At 47.8% G+C, this 23,965-nt stretch overlaps 1 protein-coding gene across 3 annotated transcripts in view; it reads left to right on the forward strand.

The window, feature by feature from the left end:
* PDS5B (PDS5 cohesin associated factor B) overlaps window positions 1-23,965 on the forward strand; it is a 312,170-nt gene that overhangs the window by 271,838 nt on the left and 16,367 nt on the right. The window lies entirely within an intron of this gene.

The raw sequence follows: 23,965 nt of genomic DNA on the forward strand, positions 1-23,965 counted from the left end.
CCCCCCACCCCCCGCAGTCTTAATGCTTTATCATCATGTATTTTAGTTGCCTCTTCACTAGTGAAGAGGCCTATTAGGCCTCCAGCTTCTATCAACTGATAGAGTTGGTAGAAGATCTCTGCAATACCTGCTGTGCCCTGGCTGTCTTAGGTGTTCAGAGGGCACCATACCTTAACACCAAATTTTGAAAGTTAAAATATGTTAACCTTGAAAATAAAGAAGGGTTGACTAAAGAGTCCCGAAAGCCAGATCATCATCTGTATAGATAATTTGAACTGCTGCATAGAAGAGGTGTGACTGAGGCCAAGAAATATTATTTGGGCCTTGTGCTACTTGCTTACCTAGCAGATAAAGGAAAACTTCTCTTGGGTTGCCAGTATGTTTAACTTGGTTTTGGGGACTGGTTTAGCTAATTTGAGATACTTGGTAAACTAAGTAGCATTGTGGCTGAGCACTTTCAGATGGTTTAAAATCTGTATAGTTCACACTGCATTGCTCCCTTTCTGAGCTTTCTGTGTGGGTGAAAGAACTGGATTGCATCTTCTCTCCCAGATTATTTGGTGGCAGAAACTGGGTGCTCCTTGTTGACTGCCGTCTACTAATTGTGTTTGAGTCTCTCAGCATGCTTGTTGCTAAGTTGATTGATGCAAAGTTAGATAGCTGTGGTTTGCATTGACAAGTATTATCATAACTTTGTTTTGCATGGCTCATTTGCTAGCTAAAAACATGCAGTTGCTGTCTCCTTTGACAAGCATTCTAAAATCATGGTAACTACTACCAAGTTTCAGAAAACCCCTTTTATGGGACAAGTGAGGGAGAAACCAGTGGCTGTTAAATTCCATGTGCACTTGAACATTGCCATTCAATGTACGTAACAGTTTGTATTCCAATTCAGCTTTAGTGTGGAGACTACTCAGGCCCAAGTCATGATCCTTTTCTGATTTTCTTTTTTTCAAAGTTACCTGTCCATTTTGGTTATGGTGTGTATCTCACAACCTTTTAATATTATTAATTTTTACTTTGGAAATTGAGGTACTGCTTCCTTTCAGTAATTCCGATCATATCAAGAAGATGGAAGTTAATTAGTGGTGTTGAATGTGAATTGTCAACAGTAGATTTAATATGTGTTTGTCAAGAATAAAGTCTTTTGCCTGTGTTGTTCAACATATAAATGAAATTTCTACTTCGAGTGGTCCCTGTGGGTGCTCCATGTCAGCTGTCAGGCCAGCCCCGGCATCACATATTGGAGATTTGCAAAGCATTTGCTGCCTGGATAGTGCATGCACAAAAGCACACCGGGCCCTTCGCACGCTTCTAGTCACGTTCATGATCTGGTCTCAGCCAGTTCCTGTCAACTGCCCTCGGCTTCAGATGAACTTCTGCACTCCTCAGCAGCACATCTGAAAAGCAATTTTTGGCCTTCATTTGTTTTTTATGGTTCTTAAGTTTCTAATAGTAGTAGTTTTATATTTAATAGTTATAGTGAAAAAAAAAATTAGAAGTTTAAGTTGTATAAACCAGTTCTCTAGTAGCTAGTATGCTTAAAAGTTGTGTTATCGCCTCGTTTGCAGTTCCAAGAGCTAAGCTGTTAACAGCGCTATTGTTCTGGTGAAATGCCTGCATCAGGTTTTTAAAAGTGTGACTCTTGCCAGGAGGCAATGCCGGCCTCAGATGGCCACTTTCAGTGCATACGCTGTTTAAGAGAGTCCCATGTGCCTCACAGGTGCCCACATTGCTCTAAGCTTACAGCAAGACCTAGAAAAGACAAGAGAAATGAGACTGAAGCTCTTTGAAAAAGCTCTCCAGCCTGATTCTGCGGACCAGCCAACATCTGAAGGCATGGCAGTGGGTCAGTAATGCCAAGCAGCCTCACTGCTCTCCCCAGAAGGCCACAAGAAAAAACAAATTATCTCCGACTCAATCTTTGTCCATTTCATCTGGTGACAAGACCAGTCTTATTGAGAGCTGAGCTTCCTCACTAACTAAGGAGGACAGATGGCCTAACCCTATGAAATTGACTCCACTGATGCTGATGCAAGAATCCTGCCCAGAACCAACAGGTTCACAGAGCTCACTGGTACCAACACATAAAGATGGATTGGCACCAGAAGTATCACCGGCACTGCATACTGTGCCCCTGGCACTGGCGGCACCTGAGCCAGTGGCACCAACTATCTCAGCACCGAGCACAGCACCAGAGCTACCCACACGGGCTTATCTAGCACTGCACACAGTGCTGATGGGCACCACCTCCCAGAGGTAACTGAAAAAGGCACAGGCCAAGACTCAGCTCCATAGTCCATCACCTCATTCACCAATTCTGACATTCTCTCCTCAACCCATGTCTCCATGCTCTCCCATGGCACCAGCATTTCAACATCCAATGTCTCCTCCATCCCCATTCCTGAGACCACCACCTTTCTTAGAGCGACCACACCACACCTACATCTGTGGTTACTGCAGGTCCCCTTCACCTCCACCCCCCTGTTCAGGGTTGTCATACCTGCCTTACTCTTATCACCATCACGAATACAGGAGATGCTCCATCTCTCGCTCTTCATCCCCAGATGCTCGAGTATGCTGCTACCCACACACCTACAGGGATCAGCAGCAGCAATTCCACTGTCACAGCAGATCTGGAGATATTTCTCCTAAATCCAGACAAGGATACAGATGTTCAACTACCCCTCCACCACTGCCACCACTTCCATCTCCACAGGCCCAATCACTAGTTCCCGCCTTATTGGACCCAGTGGAGGACCAATCGGGGATTTAAAGGAACGCATGGAAAAGTACCAGACAGATGTATCCTCCTTGTCCCTGGATGAGGCGGTTATTCCAGGTGATATTTCCCCTCCCAGTGAATTAAGACAATTTTAAGAACTGTTCAAAAGAGTAGCTCAGAGTCAGGACATTCAAATAGCTGAAGTCCCAGAAAGACTGCACAAACTTTTAAAGGACTTGAGATCTCCAGTACCATCCAAGATTACCATCACGTTAGATGATGCCATAACGGGGGCAGTGAATAACATCTGTCAAATCCCTGCATCCATCCCAGCCACTAACAAGAGGTCTGACCAAAGTATTTGTGCCTTCCAAGGGGATGAAATTTTTATTCAGATGTCCTCAGCCTAACTCTCTGGTGGTATTCATCACAGAGAGGTCTAAGGCACACTAGTATAAATCCACAATCTCTGACACGGACGCCAAAAGCCTGGACCTGTTCGGGAGAGAAGTCTATGCCTCTTTTGCCCTTTTATTGTGCATGGCTAACTATGCTGCGCATTTGTCTAATCATAACTTTGATAACTATACGAAACTAATGACCCTCCTCGATTGCCTACCAGATTCCAAGAAACCTATTCTTAAGGCAATTGTCCAAAAGGGTTATGCTGCATCTCATACAGGTGTACAGATAATGTCAGCAATATCTAAGGCTGCTGCACGTTCCACGGCGACAGCTCTGGTTACAGGGTGAGTATCATGGGTACTCTAGGGTCCCTAAAGAATTAGACCAAGGTCAAAGATGTGCCTTTTAACAAAAGCAAATAATTTGCCAAAGCTACAGATACTGTACTGCATTCTAGTAAAGATTCTCAAACAACACTGAGAACTGTAGGGATGTATACTCCGCCATACAAAAGGAAGAGATATTACCCAGATCAGAGATGATACAATTACCCATTTCAGCGGCAGTCCTATCAGCAGAGGATCTATGATCAATCCAAACAACCCCATAGGTCGTTTTAGAAGGCATAACTAACAACAACGCAATCCACTACCGCAAAACCCAAGGCAGCAGCTTTGACTCCTCTGTCAAGGCCTGTGCTGCCATCTCCAAGGCGAACCACCAGTTCAACATCTCTTTCGTTATCGGCTATGTTCCTTTTACCATCAGTGGTCTAAGATCGCTACAAGCAAGTGAGTGCTGGAAAGAGTGTCAGCGGGCTATGCCATGCCGTTCCGTGCAATACCACCCATTACTCAGCCCACCCTGTCCCTTTTCAGGGACGCTCTCATGAGACCCTGTTAAAACAAGAGGTCAATCACCTCATTGTGATAGGAGTGGTGGAGCGAGTACCTCATGAATTCAGAGGGAAAGACTTCTGCTTCCATTACTTCCTTATCGAGAAAGAGACAGGGATGGAGACCCATCTTGGACCCATGGATGTTAAACCGCTACCTACACAAACAGCGCTTCAAAATTATTGCTATTGTTTCCATAAGCACTCCACTGGATGTTGGAAATTGGTTTGCAGCCCTCAACTTGCAGGATGCAAACTTTCATATAAAGAACTCCCAGCTCACAGATGCTTCCTCCATTTGACATGGGGAACAGAATGCTTTCAATACATGATACTGCCCTTTGGCCTTGTGACAGCACCCAGAGTTTTCTTGAAGACCCTTGTGGTGGTGTCAGCATACTTGTGTTGTCTAGGCTTTCTAATATTCCCCTACTTGCACAATTGCCTTCTCAAAGGGCACTCTAAGTCACGCGTCCTCCGGATATCTGTCACCATGGAGACGTTCCAATCCCTTGGCGTCATTGTCAATGTACACAAATCAACAATCGTGCCCACACAGAACATAGAGCTCATAGGGACTTGTTTCAACTTGATATCCGCAATTGATGGGTCACATGGCTGCCATTACATATCTAGTTCAGAATGCCAGACTGCATTTCTGGTACCTACAACGCTGGCTGGCAAAGATCTATATGTTGCGAGGCACACAAGTCACAAACGAATATCCCCAACTGCACAGTTATTACAATCCCTGCAGGGGTGGACAGGGTGCACTTATGGGCAATGTGTCAGTTCAGGGCTGGTGGTCTCAGCTGGAAATGGCCTTTCCTAGAAACCTTGTGGAACTAAGAGCTGTGTTCAATGCCTGCACTTCCTGCCCCGCATTCGAGGGGCCTGGGTAAGAATATTCACCAACCAATGTCCACAATGTATTATACAAATCTGCAAGGAGGAGCGAAATCCTGCTGTCTGTGTGGAGGCCTGCCAGTTATGGAACTAGTGCATACAGAATGGCATAACACTGGTGCCCTTACACCTACCTGGGGTGAACAATGTCACGGCTGAGCACACAATTTGCACCAGACCACAAATGGGAGATATGGTCCAATGTTCTCCATCCTATTTTTCCATCTTGGGGCACTCCGTCCATAGACTTGTTTGCAACCTACAGCAACAAAAAACGTCGCCTTTATTGCTCCAGAGCAGGCATAGGGCGGGAGTGTGTCAGTGATGCTTTTCTTATCTCTTCGATAGGTCCTCTCTTATATGCCTTTTCGTTAACGGTTCTCATCCACAAACTGTTGGAGAAAGCCAGATGGGAAGGAGCTAATCTGATCCTCATAGCTCCGGCATGAGCTCAACACCATTGGTTCCCAATTCTGCAACACACGTCAACAATCCCTCCGTGGTCAATCCCTATCGTTCTAAACCTGCTCACTCAGAACCACAGGTTATTGATGCACCCACAGCCACACATGGTTCACCTCATGGCTTGGCTGATACTTGGTTAGATTTCTCAGAGGCCTCATGCTCGGAACAGGACAAACACACTTTGATACACAGTTGGTTAACTTCCACGAGAAAGACTTACACATACAAGTGGAAGCGCTTTGTGGCATGGTGCTCCACACAGGGCATGCATCTAGAAGAAGCACCTGTACAGTCCATTCTGGACTCCTTATCTTAAGCAAGAGGGACTTGGTCCTCCGTCGTTAAAGGTACATCTAGCAGCCATCTCAGCTTTTAGACGCATGATGGATGGGACATCGGTATTTGCACACCCAATTACAGCATGTTTCCTAAAAGGTTTCACCAACCTGTATCCTCCTCATAAACCTATATCACTGCCTTGGAGTCTAGACCTACTTCTGAATACCATATTCAGACCTCCATTTGAACCATTAGCGACTATTATATTATGTCGTCTTACCTTAAAAACGGTGTTCCCTTCTGGCTGTCACATCCACTCGTTGAGTTAGTGACCTGGCTGCCCTCATGGCCTCTCCACCATATATGATATTTACTAAAGAGGTAGTGACGCTTTGACTATGTCCGAGTTCCACTTGAATGAGCCAGTCATACTTCCGTCTTTTTACCCAAGACCGTGTACTTCCAGTTGGGAGACAAGACTGCATTCTCTGGATGTGAGATGAGCTTTAGCATTCTACCTAGAAAGAACAAAGCCCTTCTGAAAACAGACAGGCTATTATTGTCTCTGGCACAAAGATCTAAGGGTGAAGTTCTTTAGTCACAGAGAATCTCGAAAATTATCACATCATGCATAACTACCTGTTGTTCTTTACAGAAGACATCATTACCTGTCCCTCCTAAAGCTCAGTCTACTAGGGTGATTGCAGCATCCATGGCCTTTTTCAAGGGCATCCCTTTGAAGAGCATTTGCCAAGCAGCAATGTGGTCATTTTACGACACTTTTGCCAAGCATCATTCCATACGTCACCAGATGGCTGGAGAGACAAGCCTCTCAACAGCCATGCTCTTGGTGGCTACTGACATCTAACTCCAGTACCTGCCTCCATGTTTTTTTGGAGTGCCACTGCTATGTACTCGCCTCATATGGCACGCCCACGGGGACCACTTGAAGAAGGAAGAGAAATTACCCACCTGGGTGGGTAATGATGGTTCTTCGAGATGTGTCCCACTGGGTGCTCTGCTACCCACCCATCCTTCCTGCTTCGGAGTTTGTCTCATTGTCTTTCAGATTTGGACTTCGGAGGCAGCTTCAAGGAGCTGACTTGGACCAGATCACGTACATGACTAGAAGCGCGCAAAGGGCCTGGCACGCTTCTTTGCATGTGCAATCCAAGAGACAACTGGTTTGCAAATCTCTGATCTGTGGTGCCGGGGCTGGCCTAACACCTGATATGGAGCACCCACAGGGGCGCATCTCAAAGAACCATCGCTACCACGCAGGTGGGTAACTTCTCTTTCTCAGTGATATCACTGCCAAATGCAAGTCAAAGTAGAATAAAGTATTGTCATTGTGATCAGAAGTGACCAGTGTGATGTCCTGACAGGTATCTCACTCTGTCCAATGATAACTGGCTGTGTGTTTGCTGCCCATGTACGTTGCACTGGCTCTGTGCAGATAACCAGTACAGGAGACTCTAAGAGAACTCCAAAGGCCATGAAAAGGGATAAGGCACCTTGCCAGGTTTACTGTCAAACAAAGCACAGTAATAGTTGTCAGAAGTCTCTACTGACCTATTATGCAGCTCAACCAGCTCAGTCTACGCTGCTTCTAGGTTGGACTGGGAAAACCTCCTTAAGATACATTCTTATACACTGGTACAAATAAGTTACATGTCACTCCTGATAGATCTGAAAACGTCTTTCATATTTATGAACTGAGCATGTTTATGTAGACTCAGAAGCAGCATAAAAATGGAACCTCTTGATATATTTGCCTTTACTATTCTGAACTTAATTAGACTTTACCTTCATATAGCACAGAAAATTAGTGCAAGAAAATCGTTACCGTTGGTAACGATTATACAGTTTTTATACTAATTATATTGATTTTTGTTTATAAAACAGTTCAAATATCTAAGTAAAATTTTCATGTTGTGACAGTAAAGTTAAATCTCTGCATTTCCACCATGAAGAATTCTTCTAACTGTTCTTCTAATGATATCCAACAATTTCTCAGTAATTCTAATGAAATAGAAAACCAGACTGGGCTCATAGTCTAACACATTTACTGTAATTCACTTGGGCTACGTCTACACGTGAAGCCAACATCGAAATAGCTTATTTCGATGTAGTGACATCGAAATAGGCTATTTCGATGAATAACGTCTACACGTCCTCCAGGGCTGGCAACGTCGATGTTCAACTTCGATGTTGCACAGCACCACATCGAAATAGGCGCTGCGAGGGTACGTCTACACGCCAAAGTAGCACACATCGAAATAAGGGTGCCAGGCACAGCTGCAGACAGGGTCACAGGGCGGACTCAACTGCAAGCCGCTCCCTTAAAGGGCCCCTCCCAGACACAGTTGCACTAAACAACACAAGATACACAGAGCCAACAACTGGTTGCAGACCCTGTGCCTGCAGCATGGATCCCCAGCTGCCGCAGCAGCAGCCAGAAGCCCTGGGCTAAGGGCTGCTGCCCACGGTGACCATAGAGCCCCGCAGGGGCTGGAGAGAGAGCATCTCTCAACCCCCCAGCTGATGGCCGCCATGGAGGACCCGGCAATTTCGACGTTGCGGGACGCGGATCGTCTACACGGTCCCTACTTCGACGTTGAACATCGAAGTAGGGCGCTATTCCGATCCCCTCATGAGGTTAGCAACTTCGACGTCTCGCCGCCTAACGTCGAGGTTAACTTCGAAATAGCGCCCGACGCGTGTAGCCGCGACGGGCGCTATTTCGAAGTTAGTGCCGCTACTTCGAAGTAGCGTGCACATGTAGACACAGCTTTGGAGAAGTTATATTTTGTGTCAATGCCTCTTTTGTTCAGCCATCACCCTGTCCTCACTCCTACTACTTTCATCTAACTCATATCTGTGGCTGCTCTTCTTTTGGGATGCATTACCCTGGGTTGCTTGAGATGTTGAAAACTTCTGTCTGGTACAGAGTATATTTTGCCTGGTCTGAGGTGCTAGTAACCATTTGATCTAGTATTTGTGAACCACTGGAAAAACATACTAATGCACAATACTATTGCAAAAAGGGGAAACCTCCATTTCCAGGTGAGTGGATCCAGAAAATGGATCTTGAGATTCCCCTTCTAGTGACTATCTTGCCTTGCCTTGCCTTTCCTTCTGTCTTGAATTCTAACCCAGTTTTAGTCTTCTGCTCAGTGTCAGAGCTAGAACTAATGCTGTAAACAGTCTGAGCAGACATGATCCTATGTTACGTGTCATAAGCTATTGGTTTCTTACTGCTGATGTTCTTGAAACTATTTGCTGCTGAAATTTTGTAATGGAAGTTTGGAAAAGGAAGGAAGACAGTAATTTTGATGAGTTGACCTGATTTAAAGTTATGGACTGTTGTTTAATTTATTTCAGATAATAAATATTTTATAATTTAATATTAAACTGTGCAAAACAATTTTTTTGAAATTATATGCATCTTTTTTGACATCCCCAACAAATTCTGAATAGCTGAGACTCATGCAGCTGCCGACACCATTTTTTTTTCATTGTTTGAGAATATGAGAGTGACCAGTGAAGTTAGCTGGAGAAAATATCTGACCACAGGAATAAAAGTTCAGTATTTTATATTTCTGTACAAACTGGAGCCTTTTTCTCCTCTTGAAGTAGAACTGATTTTTCTGGTAGAGTGATTGTATTTGACATTTGATAGTAACAAAGATACTGAAAAGCAGAATTTAATAAATTTAATAAAACCCCTGCTGGCTTGTAATCTGATTTTAAAGGTATCATAATTCAGGGACTCTTTGTCCAAATCACTTCAAATTTAACAGAAAAATTGTACCTCAACACCTATCTAATGTGAGTTGTGAGGATGGTATAACTGGATTTGAGAGGGTAGCCCCAAACCAAGCTTTAACGGAAACTCAGCTGCAACTTCATTAGGTGATAAATTATTTTATTAGTCTTTAAAGTGCTACTGGACTGCTTTTTTGTTTTGATATTATATAGACTAGCACGACTATTTCTCTGTTACTGTTCAACTGCAACTTGTAAGTATGCAGTAGAATTATATGTGATCTGACAAAAGCATCAATAAACAATGATAGGAAAAAGAGCAAAGAACAATGTGTAGTTTTTCACGTGATTGCACGTGTCTGTTCCATTGTAGGTACATATATTCACCATTGTAGTGTAGTGGTTTTCCCTTAGCGGTATCCATTGAGGAAGTATGAGCATTCCCTGCTGCCTCTCGTTGTGTTCAGGCATTAATGGTTGAGTCACCCAACCCACCTTTGTTCGTTCCAACTCCCCATGATAGTGGTTGGAACTCCTCTTTTTGCGTGTGGACGTCCTTTCTTTGTAGATATTATAGTTGGTATCTGTTGTTATTATACTTAGTATAGTTTAGTTAGGTTAGGATAGCTTAAGTTTAAAAAAAAAAATCTGCTCTCTAGGTATGAGTATTTGTGACATGGTTATGCAGTGTTCTCTGGGCTTCAAGACTTGCCACTCTTCTGACAAAGGAGAAGCCTGTGCCACTGAGTGATCTGCACTTTAGCTGCCTTAAGCACTTGGAGGCGTCTCGTGTGACTGACTGCAGTATCTATAAGGCATTTAAGCCCTGATCCAGAAAAGGCAGGGGAGCCAGACTTAAGTGCCTATTGGAATTAGTGCTCTGGCCTCCATTGCAGCTGTCATGTTCAGTCTGGGTGCTGAGTGCCTCTGCATCAGTCAGCAATAATCCTACAGCCTTGCTGGTACCGAGAAGTACATTTATTTTATTGGTGCCAAAAAAAAGAGGTACCACAATTCCTCCAAGAACTCAATACATATCTCATCAAAATTAGAGGTGAAGAGGTCAAGCATGATCAGGGATTCCGGTGTGATTAAAAAGGGAAATGCTCCCCAGAGTATACCTTAGAACAGAAGTTTGTTGATTCCAGAGGACAGCTTCAGGCCTTTTGAGACCAACTCCAGATGGTCCAACTTCATTGCTGCCCCCTCAGGTCCTAGAGTTGCAGGATCAGAAGACTTTTAGTAGTACTGTCTACTCCCAAAATGTTTAAAGCTGTGGGAAAGTTGTTGAATCTCTCAGTAACAGCTTTGCTGTAAAGTCATGATTCTTGCTTAGCATTGGCACTGAAGATGGTTCTCAGATTTTCAGCTCCACGCTGTGTGGAGTTGTTAGATTGAAGGGAGGATAGCTCAGTGGTTTGAGCATTGGCCTGCTAAACCCAGGGTTTTAAGTTCAGTCCTTGAGGAGGCCATTTAGGGGTCTGGTGCCGATAGGTTACACAATAAAACAAAAACTGTTAGGTCCTGCTGTGAGTGTAGGGGACTGGACTCAATGACTTCAGAAGGTCCCTTCCAGCTCTATAAGTAGTTGTCCAATTTGAAACAGTAACATAGGTGAAAGCTGCAGATGATCTTCCCAGTGTATCTTCACCAGGATCTGAGTCTGTCTACCACCTGCTGCAAAAACAGTGGAAAGGAGGTATTGTGTGTGTCATCCCCCCCGGCAGGGATTTAAACACCAAAGAATAAGAAAGCTAAGAAATTAGACTTGTTTGGAAAGAAGATTTTTTCCCACAGGAAGGTTTCAGCTTTGTACCGCAAACCAGAAAGCTGTCTTGGGATGCCCTGTAGCAGGGGTCAGAAGCCTTTCTGGGTCAGAGTGCTGAAATTTGACCTTTTGACCTCTGTGTGCAATCCCAGTGCCAGTGATACTTTTAAAAGTTACTAATAGTCCTGCTTACAACAGCCTCATTAATAAATTAAAATGCAGAGCTTCATCTTCCAAATAGGAGGAAGGGGCTTCCAAAGTCGGGGGGGTGGGGTTCTTTCGAAAGGCCCCGTCTACACGAGTTGTGTGCATTCTGAAAGCAGCAGTTTTGAATTGCACATGGCTGCCATTATGCTAATGAGGCACTGCATATTCATGTCAGCACCTCATTATCATATTTTGAACTGCTTCATTAACATGCCCCCTTCTTTTAGAGGGAGCATGTGTAGACACAGCCTTCAGGATCCTGAAAACAAAGGGGAATGCCAGACTTATTTTAGGCATGAGAAAGTTGAAATGAGTTGATAAATCAAAATTTTGAAGATCCATAAGGGCCAGTGACTTGTTCTACTGGCAAGATTTCACATGATGCAAGGTACTGTTCTAGACATAGGCTACAACTGTACTACAAGATAAATTCAAATTTATTACATTCAAATCTTTAATGCTGGGTTTTATAAATTCAACTTGGAGTATCCTCACAAAGAACCCACAAATTTGATTTAGTGCTACTACACTAATTACCAAAGATTGGCTGTTGCAGCAACGTATTGTGGGAACCTATCCCACAGTTCCTTCAGCCCCATGGCATTCTTAGTTTTTGCTGCTGCAATCTGGGAAGAAAAAATGCCCTGCAAGTCGTTGTGGGTATGTGATGTCATCTTCCCTCATTGCATTGCCCTCATTCTCCTCCTGTGGAAAGCAAATGGATGTTTTTTCAGAAGAAAAGAAGGAAAAGTGGGGAATCCCAGGCAAAGGAAAACCAAATAAGCTGGCTTCAGAAGGTGACTGAATCATATAAACTGGTTGCTCAGGTGCTTTTCCCACATTGAAAGAACACCTCCCATTTGAACTAATGGGCAATATTCCCTTGAGGTACAACTTTTGCCTAATCAGCCAACTGGTGCACCAGGTAACTGTCATGCCCACATGTCACAATGAATATGAATCACACAGATTATAGGGCTAGAAGGGACATCAGAAGGTCATCTAGTCCAGCCCCCTGCTTCAAGCAGGATCAACCACCACTAAGTTATCCCAACCAGGACCTTGCCCAGCTGGGACTTAAAAATCTCTGGGGATGGAGAATCCACCACCTCTCTAGGAAATGCATTCCAATGCTTCACAACCCTCCTGGTGAAGTAGTTTTTCCTAATATTTAATTACACCTCTCCCTCTTCAACTTCAGACCATTACTCCTTGTTCTGCCAGCTGACAGCACTGAGAACAGTTTCTCACCCTCCTGTTTGAGCTCCCCTTCAGGAAGTTGAAGGCTGCTATTAAATCACCCCTAAGTCTTCTCCTCTGTAAACTAAACAAGCCCAAATCCCTCAGCCTATCCTCATAGGTCTTGTGCTTCAGACCCTTAATCATTTTTGTTGCCCTCCGCTGAACCTGGTCCAGCAAATCCACATCCTTTTTATAACGGGGGGCCCAAAACTGGACACAGTATTCAAGATGTGGCCTCACCAGTTCCGAATAGAGGGGAATAACTACTTCTCTAGATCTGCTCGAAATGCTCCTCCTAATGCACCCTAGTACACCGTTAGCCTTCTTGGCTACAAGGACACACACTGTTTACTCATATCCAGCCTTTCATCCACCATAACCCATAGTTCCCTTTCCGTCGTACTGCTGCCGAGCCAGTCGGTCCCCAGCCTGTAACAAAGCTTGGGATTCTTTCGCCTCAGGTGCAGGACTCTACACTTCTCCTTGTTGCACCGCATCAGATTCTTTTGGCCCAGTCCTTCAATTTATCCAGGTCACTCTGGATTCTCTGTCTACCCTCCAACATGTCTACCTCTCCCCCTAGTTTTGTGTCATCCGAAAACTTGCTGAGGGTGCAATCCAGTCCTTCATCCAGGTCATTAATAAAGATGTTGAATAACACCGGCCCCAGAACCGAGCCTTGCGGCATTCTGCTTGAAACCGACTGCCATCCAGATATTGAGCCATTGACCACTACCTGCTGGGCCCGACCATCAAGCCAGCTTTCTATCCATCTTATAGTCCCAGGATCGAATCCATATATCCTTAACTTACGGACAAGAATGTTGCGGGAGACTGTTTCAAAAGCTTTGCTGAAGTCAAGAAATATCACATCCACTGACTTCCCCATGTCCACAGAGCTTGTTACCTCGTCATAGAAGCTACTCAGATTGGTCAGGCAGGACTTGCCACTGGTGAATCCTTTCTGGCAAATTTTGATCATTTTCCCCTCTTCCAAGTGCTCCAAAATGGATTCCTTGAGGATTCCCTCCATTATTTCTCAGGGATTGAGGTAAGGCTGACGGGTCTATAGTTCCCTGGATCGTCCTCCTTTCCTTTTTTAAAGATGGGCACTCTGTTTGCCTTTTTCCAGTCATCCGGTATCTCCCCTGATCTCCAAGAGTCTTCAAGGGTAATGGCCGAAGGATCAGCAATGACCTCTGCCAATTCCCTCAGTAGCCTGGGGTGCATTAAATCCAGACCCATGGACTTGTACACATCTAGTTTTTCTAGATAGCTTAGAACTTGTTCCTTCCCCACAGATGGCTGCCCTCCACCTTCCCAAAATGCATTGTCTAGCACCATCATGTGGAAGTTGGCTTTGTCCATGAACACTGAGGCAAAAAAATCACTGAGTACTTCAGCTTTCCCTACATCACCTGGCACTAGGTTACCTCCCTCATCCAGTAGCGGCCCCACACCTTCTCTGATAACCCATTTATTATTAACATGCCCGTAGAAACCCTTCTTGTTAGTCTTCACATCCCTTGCCAGCTTCAGTTCCAATTGTGCTTTCGCTTTCCTGATTTATTGCCCGGCATTCTCCAGCCGTATGTTTATACTCCTCTTTAGTCAACTGTCCACATTTCCATTTCTTGTATGCATCCTTTTTGAGTTTAACCTGACTAAGGATTTCCCTGTTAAGCTGAGCTGGTTGCGTACCATGTTTGCATTTCTTACTATGAAGTGGGATGGTTTGTTCCTGTGCCTTCAGTAAGACTTCTTTAAAATACTGCCAGTTCTCTTGAACTCTTTTCCCCTTCATCTGTGTTTCCCAAGGGATCCTGCTCATCCGTTCTCTCAGGGAGTCAAAGTCTGCTCTCCTGAAATTAAGGGTCTGTAACTGCTTACCTTTCTTCCTTTTTGTCTGAATCCTGAAATCTACAATCTCATGGTTGCTGCAGCCCAGGTTTCCTCCCACTTCTATTTCTTCTACTCGTTCTTCCCCGTTTGTGAGCAGCAGGTCAAGTTGTGCACGGCCCCTGCTTGGTTCCTTCAGCACTTGTACCAAGAAGTTATCCACAACATGTCAACTGGTCACTTGGCTACTTTGCCCCACCTTGAAATCACCCCTGGGCAGAATGGTGAAATAGCTGAAAAGGAGACGAGACTGTCAAATTAGACCTACTGGCAAAATGTTTACATAAGAGAGAGAATAATATAGAGGATGAGAGCTATTTAAAGAATGTGTCTTCTGTAACAGATGTCCCTAGAAGAACCTATGCTAAGGTAGTTTTGGAACAAAACAGAGTAACCCAGAGAATGTCAGTGTAGATATAATAAGGTATGGGTGGAAGCCCTTAATATTGACTGGGGGGGAGCTTGTGTTTCCAAGGGGGCAAGCAATGATGGACCAGTTGACATGGTCCCTTCACAGGGACTCAGCCTCCCCCAGTCCTTCCGGCTCCTGTCATTGTGAGGGGCAGGGGTGTCAAGTGCTGAGGAACCAGTTGACATGGTTCCTTCATCTGGTTTATGCCCCCTCTCTCTTTCTCTCTCTCGCGCGCACACACACACACACACACTTTGCGTGGCCCATAAAATATATGCCACCAGGGGAGTAAAGACTAAGCTTTCCAGCTCATGTTGCCTATGAGGGACCATCTAGCCACACAAAATATCTGCCACGGCAGGGAGCAAAGACCAAGCTCCACGTCTCATGTTGCCCACAAGAAGCCATGCAGTCCCAGAAAATATCTGCCAATGAGGGAGAAAAGACTCCCCGTTTCGTGTTGCCCACAAGGGGCCACCCAGCCCCAGAAAAGATCTGCTGCTGGGGGAGCACAAACCAAGCTTCCTGTTACCTACTTCCTCCACACCTGGAGAGCGTTGGTGATGCAAGCAGCCAGAATGAACAACTGTGAATCATTGTGGGATACATGTGGGACTCCTCTGGAAGCCAATAAAACCAATTTACATGGAAGTTGTTTCCACCCTGCCATTAATCTGAATGCTTACATTCGAACTTCCCGTTAATCCCTCTGAGGTTGTCAGAGTAAGAATATCAGCCATAGCACCCCCTAACGTTGAAATAATGTATTTGATATGTAAACAGTCACAATTTAAAATCGAGCTGAGTGCCTTAGATTTGAATTTATGCTGTAGTGTAGACATAGACCCATTCCCTCATCACAATGCGAAGATGTTTGAAGTTGCTAGGACACATGATAGTGAACGTGTATTTAGTTCATACAATTCAAGAGCTGCTGAGGTGTATTCTCTTTGTTTATTTACATATAACATGGCCCTTTTATTGTCAGTGAGAACCAACAAGCTCCTTCCTTTTGTGTGGAAGAAATGCCAGGAAATCTAACTGAGTAGCTCTCAATTCCCAGACATTTATATGTAGTTTGAAATCTTGGGGAAACCAGTGGCCTTGTATCTGTATGAGACCCAAGCAAGCCCACCAGTCTAAATCTGAAACCTCATTACTGAAGTGATAGATTGTTGAGGTAGAACAAAGTGAACTCCATTACAACTTTCAGCTGGATCCATCTAGGGAAGGTAAGATTTGCTTCAGAATCCAGTCTGTCATGTCCATATGGTGCTTCCCCAAGTGGATCTATTTTTGATAAAACACAAGCCAGAGTGCCATTTGTTTCTAGCTCACAAGGGGTGCCAGCACAAGTTTTCTACTGATGTAGTTAGTCGTCTTGTAAGCTTTTCACCCTATCCCTCTCCTGCCTAGAGTTCCATGCGAAATCAAACAGGGCAAGGCTCATCTTTTTTACTCATCACAGTTGCATGCCCCCGTGAGTACTGGTTCTTGGAATTGTTAACACACACAGTTGATCCCCCATTGTCACTCCCCCTATACACAGACTTAATAGTATTTACTTGGATAGATGAAAGACGTTCTCATCTGATCCACAGTTAAAGCAGTTTCCCGAGACTTTGCTTTTATTCAGCAGGTTTTGGAAGATGTTCTGTTCCTGAAGCATCAAAGGTTAGCAAGTGCACCTTGCAGTTCTTAGCCTTCCTCCTGTTTGTTGATAACCACTCACTTTTTTGAAACCCAATATCCATTATGTTTCTGAAAAGCTTGAACAGACTTTTTCACAAGAGGTGCCGGCTCTTGTTCCCCATGAAACTTTAATCTAGTCTTGGTAAAGCCAATAAGCTACTCACCCTCCCCCCCACCTTAGTGGCTTGCTCTCTTTTAAACCTTGTGATTGTGTGTGTGGTGTTTTGTTAGGACAGCCAGCAGAGTGAGGAAACTGAGGACATTGATATCAGATACAGTTTTCTTCACAAACTTCATCTTCAACCTCACCCAAGGTTTCTTGCTAAGGTGGTTTCCAGTTTTCATACAACCAAGTCATCTTCATACTGACCTTTTTCTCTAAGTTCTATGCCCATAAGATGTCACGTAGGTTTTACAAGAGCTTTTTCTTTTTATCTGGGCTGGACTAAGTCTTTTTAGATTTTTGACATAATTGCTCATTGAGTTTGCAAACATAATGAAAGGTTGTACAGTAGTCACTGAAAGGGTGGTCTCAGCTTGGAATTCCAGTTATATTCGCTTATACTACCAGTTAGCTATGATGAGGCTTCCAGATAGATTAGTAGGTCATTCAAGTAGGTCCCAGTTTCTGAGCCTTTTTGTCTCATGTTTCCATATTAGACATTTGTGAAGCAGCAGCCTGGTCTTGGTGTAATAAATTTGCCTCTGACTATGCAATATCTCAACACTATCCCATGTGTGCACCTATCGTCTCCTCCGCTCTCCCACCCACAGTGGCTCCCCACACAGGGCAAACGTGCATGAGCCACCCAGAATGGCTCCCTGTCTGGTGCAGCACCCTACCCAGAGCAGCCCCGCCACCGTGGCCCTCCAGCCAATGGGGGCTGTTCCCCTCAGGACAAAGCAAATTTCCTTTTGGCCTGGTATGAGCAGTGCCTGAGCTTGCTGAAGCTCTGTGGCCAATTGATGGAGCGGTGGCAGCTGTGCCCTCTTTTAACCGTTTGCTTAACTGAAGTCTGTTTGAGCAGGAGCCACACGAGCTCAGCATACAAGCCAAATATTTAGTTGCTGCAAATTGGCCTCCAGATCAATTCCTCTGCTGGGCTGGGGTTTTAAATGGTAAAGTTCATTTTTGCTCCTTCCACCCATGCGGGCTGCTCTCTGATGGGAACTTTTCCTGTCTGCAGGGCTGACAGGCTGCTAGAAAAATATCTGGCATATTTGAATATCTGGCAACCTCCTGGTCCCCAGGATGCCAGATACCAAAGCGCTTACTGTATACTACACCTGAAAGAAGAACAGTTATGTAGAGGCTGGTAAGCAGCTTTTACATGAATCCGGTCACATTTTATCAGCTTAACATGATCTTCTTATAAACAAACTAGGAAGATACACTGTATGTGGAAAACTGGTCCCAGAGAGTAGTTATCAGATGTTGACAGTCTTGCTGGAAGGACATAATAGCTACGTCTACACGTGTATGCTACATCGAAATAAGCTATTTCGGTGAATAGCGTCTACACGTCCTCCAGGGCTGGTGCCGTCGACGTTGGGCAGCACCACATCGAAGTAGGCGCTGCAGGGGAGCGTCTACACGCCAAAGCGGCCCACATCGAAATAAGGGTGCCAGGAACAGCTGCAGACAGGGTCACAGGGCGGACTAGCACTTCCGGGGCAATAGCTAGCTGCTCCCTTAAAGGGCCCCTCCCAGACACACTTGCACTAAACAGCACAAGATCCACAGAGCCGACAACTGGTTGCAGACCCTGTGCATGCAGCATGGATCACCAGCTGCAGCAGCAGCAGCCAGAAGCCCTGGGCTAAGGGCTGCTGCACACGGTGACCATAGAACCCCGCAGGGGCTGGAGAGAGCGTTTCTCAACCCCTCAGCTGATGGCTGCCATGGCGGACCCCGCTATTTCGATGTTGCAGGATGCGGATTGTCTACACGTGTCCTACTTCGACGTTCAACGTCGAAGTAGGGAGCTATTCCCATCTCCTGATGGGGATAGCGACTTTGACGTCTCGCCGACTTACGTCGATTTCAACTTTGACATAGCGCTCGCCACGTGTAGACGTGGTGGGTGCTATTTTGAAGTTGGCACGGCTGCTTCGAAGTAGCCGGCAGATGTAGACACGGCTAATGAGTGGAATCCTGCAGGGGTCTGTTCTGTATCTGGTTTTGTTCAATATCTTCATCAATGATTTAAATAAAAATGGCTTACATAGTAAACCTATAAATTTTGTGGATGATATGAAGCTGGGAGGGATAGTACATGCTTTGGAGGATAAGCTTTAAGTTCAAAATCATCTGGACAAACTGGAGAAATGGTCTTCAGTAAATAGAAGAAAATTCAGTAAGAACAAGTGCAAAGTACTCCATGCAGGGGGGACCGATCAGTTGCACACGTACCAAATGAGTATCAGGAAGGAGTAGAGGTCTGGGGGTGATAGCAGACCACAAGCTAAATATCAGTCAACAGCATGGTATTACAGAAATATCAAACATCATTCTGGTATACATTATAAAACATATTGGCTACGTCTACACGTGCACGCTACATCGAAATAGCTTATTTTGATGTAGCGACATTGAAATAGCCTGTTTCGATGAATAATGTCTACATGTTATCCAGGGCTGGCAACGTCGACGTTGGGCAGCACCACATCAAAATAGGCACTGCAAGGGAACGTCTACACGCCAAAGTAGCACACATCGAAATAAGGGTGCCAGGGACAGCTGCAGACAGGGTCACAGGGCGGACTAGCGCTTCCAGGGCAACAGCTAGCCGCTCCCTTAAAGGGCCCCTCCCAGACACACGCAGCCTGCACAGCACACGGTCTGCAGAGCCATAGGGGCACACACCTCGAGCGACGCAGTCATGGACCCCCAGCAGCAGCAGCTAGAGGTCCACCCAGCCACTCCTGTAGGAACAGTGCTCACCCTGCTCCATGCCATGCAGGTGGCAGCTGAGCACATCCTTGCCACAGAGAAGGAGCTGCCCGCAGGGGAGGAGGATGCAACCCCCAACCCTGCAGCACCCCGCCCCCCCCCGCCTCATACGCCGCCGGCTGTGGAGCTACCCCACCAGCACCAACTGGTGGGAGCGGCTGGTGCTCGGAGAGTGGGACGACGACCGCTGGCTCCAGAACTTTCGGATGAGCCGGCAGACATTTCTGGAGCTATGCCAGTGGCTCACCCCCGCACTGAGGCACCGGGACACCTTCATGCGGCATGCCCTCACTGTGGAGAAACGGGTCGGCATCGCTGTCTGGAAGCTGGCCACTCCAGACAGCTACTGATCCGTGGGCCAGCAGTTTGGTGTCGGCAAGGCCACCGTCGGGGCTGTCCTCATGGAAGTAAGAGGACCCACGGGGGGAGGGGGAAGGGGAGGCAGCCCTGGCAGGGGAGGGCCACACACACCCTGCACACCCCTCATTGGTGGTTTCCCATGTGCTTCCCCTGCAGGTCGTCCGCGCCATCAACGCCCTGCTCCTCCACAGGCTCGTGAGGCTTTGGGACCCGGATGCCACCATTGCGGGCTTTGCCACCCTGGGCTTCCCCAGTTGCTTCGGGGCTCTGGATGGGACCCACATCCCCATCCGCGCCCCGGAGCACAGTGGAGGACACTACTTAACCGGAAGGGCTACCATTCTGTGGTCCTCCAGGCCTTGGTGGACAGCCGGGGCCGTTTCCTGGACATTTATGTGGGCTGGCCTGGCAGCACCCATGACGCCTGGGTATTCCGGAACTCGGGCCTGTGCCACCAGCTGGAGGCGGGGACCTACATCCCCCAGCGGGAGATCCCTGTGGGGGACACCACCATGCCCCTCTGCGTCATCGCAGATGTGGCATACCCCCTCCGGCCCTGGCTCGTGCACCCTTACACGGGCCACCTGTCAGTCAGCCAGGAGCGCTTAAACCAGCGCCTGAACCACGCATGCCAGGTGGTGGAGCGCACATTTGGGCACCTCAAAGGGTGCTGGAGGTGCCTCCTCACCCGCCTGGATGCGGGCCTCACCAACATCCCCCAGGTTGTGGGCACGTGCAGCGCCCTACACAACCTCGTGGAGAGCAAGGGGGACGCCTTCTTTCAGGGCTGGGCTGTGGAGGCCGGCAGGGCTGATGTGCAGCCACCCGCTGCCCCCAGTCGCCAGGTGGACCCCGAAGGGACCCGGGTCCGAGAGGCCCTGTGGGCCCATTTCGATGAGGCTGCGGGGTGAACGCTGGCAGGCCTCCCACTGCCCCCCCACATCCTCCACAACACTCCCTGCCCCTACGCCCACACCACAGAGCACCCAAGAGCAACCCCCCCCCACCTTTCCTGAAAATAAATAAAAACAGACATTTGTTTGTGAAACCAAATCTCTGTAGAGAACTCTCCTTATTATTAATCTCTTAACTAACTACTATGTACAGGCCGGATAAATATTACATACATATATATATATGTATATGTATATGTATATGTGTATGTATGTATGTATGTATTACAACTCCAATAAGATGAAAGAAAAAAAGGGGAAGACAAGGAAGGGGAGAACTATGTACATGGGGGGGCAGGTATCAGCATCCATAACAACAAAATATAACAACAGGGGTCTAATAGAAACTATTTACTAACACAAACATACAACTGAGGGGAATATATACAAGGGGGGGGGGTCCACGTCCTGGGCCCCACACCCCCTAATGTCCAGTGCTGGGGTGGGCGGCAGCGACCCGCACCTCGGCCTCAGCCCTCGTCAGTGCTGGCTGGGAGCCGGGCGGACCAGGAGATATGGCCGGTGGGTGTCAGCTGGCCCCAGGTCCCCCTTGGCGGAAGGGCCCTTGGTGGCAGTGCGGCGGCGGGTGGAGCAGGCAGGGTGGGTAGAGCGGCGGCCGGCGCGGCATGGGGCGCCAGGTAGTCAGCTATGCGCTCGAACATTCGCATGAAGGCCCCCCATGCCTCCTGGCGCCAGGTCAGCACCCACTCCTGCAGCAGGAGGCGCCGCTCATCCACCCGAAGCCACTGCTCCGCGACCTCCAGCTGCCAACGATGGATGGCCAGCAGCTGGAGGTCCGTCGCTGTCCAGGAGGGTGGCTGGCTCCGCCGTTGTCCCCGCCGTGGGGCTGGTCGGTGCTCCGCTGAGGGGCTGGCCTGGAGTGATGGCCGCGGTGGGCTCTCCGGGACCACTGACACCTCGCTGGCGCTCTCCTGTCCTTCCGATGGTGCAGCTGCGGAAGACGGGGGGGAAGAAGAGGGGAGACAGCTGTTAGTGAGGGCCCCGAGCCGTGGCCCTTGTCCCCCCACCCCTCTGCTGCAGGTTCCCCGTCCCCGTCCCCGGGAGATGGTGCTGCTGCTGCTGATGGGTGTCTAACCCCCTCCCCCCGGGGGAGCCTAGGTTCCGCTCCCCCCATCCCCAGGGATGGGGCATGGCACTGTCGTGCTGGGGGGGCAGGGGCTGATGCACTCTTCTGAGGGACATGCCGCTGCTGTCCTTGGGGCCGTGGTCATCTGGGCATGTGGAGGGCCCTGGGCATGTCTCTTGTCCCCGCCCCTCAACTCCGGGGGTGCGCACTGGGGGGGTACATACCTGACGGTCCGCTCCCACGGTCGGGGGACACCCGGTGGGCGGACGCCCGGCTGGAGCTCCTGGATGGCAGGACGATCTGGAGGCCTCCGTCACTCGAGGAGGACTCCCCCTCCTCCTCCTCCTCCGGTGCCCCGGGGGTGGGCTCCTGGGGTGGCCCCCGGGGTGCGGGGCTTACCTCCGGGCTGGACTCCGACTTCGGGGCCTGCTGGGGCTCGTCGGCTGAGGTATCAAGAGTGGCCGGAGGGGAGGAGGTGTGCCGGGGGCCCAGGATGTCCCTCAGCTCCCTGTAAAAGGGGCAAGTGACGGGGGCGGCCCCAGATGGGCCGGCCGCATCCCGGGCCCGGGCGTAACCCTGCCGCAGCTCCTTCACTTTACTCCGGACGTGATCCAGAGTGTGGGCAGGGTGACCCCGGGTGGCCAGGCCCTCGGCCAGATGAGTGAACGCATCCGCGTTCCGCCTCTTGCTCTCCATGACCTGGAGCATCTCCTCCTCACTCCAGAGCCCCAGCAGGTCCCGAATCTCGGCCTCCATCCAGGAGGGGCCCCGCTGCCGCTTCCCCGCCTGGCTTCTGGGCTGTGAGCCCTGGCTCCCCTTGGTGGGGGTCCCCTGGGGGCACTTGAGGGGCTGGGGGGTGGCCATCGCAGCAGGTGGGGGTGTGTGGGCGCGAATGAGCGTGCAGGCCGCCCTCATGGCTGTGCTTCTGCCTGCGCGCGCGCTCAGCTTCCTGCACAGGAAGGCAGGGGGCGGGGACCTTTAAGGGGCCGCTCCACGCGGCGACCATCGAGCTCAGGGGCTGGAGAGAGCGTCTCTCAACCCCTCAGCTGATGGCCGCTATGGCGGACCCCACTATTTCGATGATGTGGGACACGCCACGACTACACGTTCCCTACTTCGACGTTGAACGTCGAAGTAGGGCGCTGTTCCCATCCCCTCATGGGGTTAGGGACTTTGACGTCTCTCCGCCTAACGTCGATGTCAACTTCGAAATAGCACCCAGCATGTGTAGCTGTGACGGGCGCTATTTTGAAGTTGGCGCCACTACTTCGAAGTAGCCGGCACGTGTAGACGCGGCCATTGTGAGCAAGACATGAGAAGTAATTCTACACTGATGTGGTCTCAACAGTATGGTATCTAGTTTTGGGCACCACATTTCAGGAAGGATGTGAACAAATTTGAGAAAGTCCAGAGAAAAGCAACACAAAATGATTAAAGGTTTGGAAAATATGGCCTATGAAGAAAGTCTGAAAAAAGGTTTGTTTTGTCTGGAAAGGGAAAGACTGAGAAAAGATATGGAAACATAAAATGCATAAAAGGTTGTTACAAGAGGATGGAGACAAATTGTCTTTATCCTCTCATGACAGGAGAAGAAGCAATGGGTCTAAATTATAGCAAGGGAGGTTTAGGTTAGACATGAGGAAAAACTGGTCTATGCATTGGAATAAATTGCCAAGGGAGATTAAGGAATCTCTGTCAATGGAGATTAAGAGCAGATTAGACAAACACTTGTCAGGAATGATCTAGATAATACTTTGTCCTGGCATTAATGCGGGTAACTGGATTAGATGACCACTTGAGGTGCCTGCCAGTGCTATAACTCTAAGGCTACGTCTACATGAGAAGGTTTAGTTTACAGGTGTTTTTTTTTAAACAAAAGCCGCAGAGTGTCCATATTAAAAATGTATTCTGTCAACATACTGTCGACAGAACTTGGCACTTTTGTCAAC

This window comes from Carettochelys insculpta, chromosome 1, assembly GCF_033958435.1.
Source record: "Carettochelys insculpta isolate YL-2023 chromosome 1, ASM3395843v1, whole genome shotgun sequence".
In the NCBI taxonomy this organism is placed as follows: Eukaryota; Metazoa; Chordata; order Testudines; family Carettochelyidae; genus Carettochelys; species Carettochelys insculpta.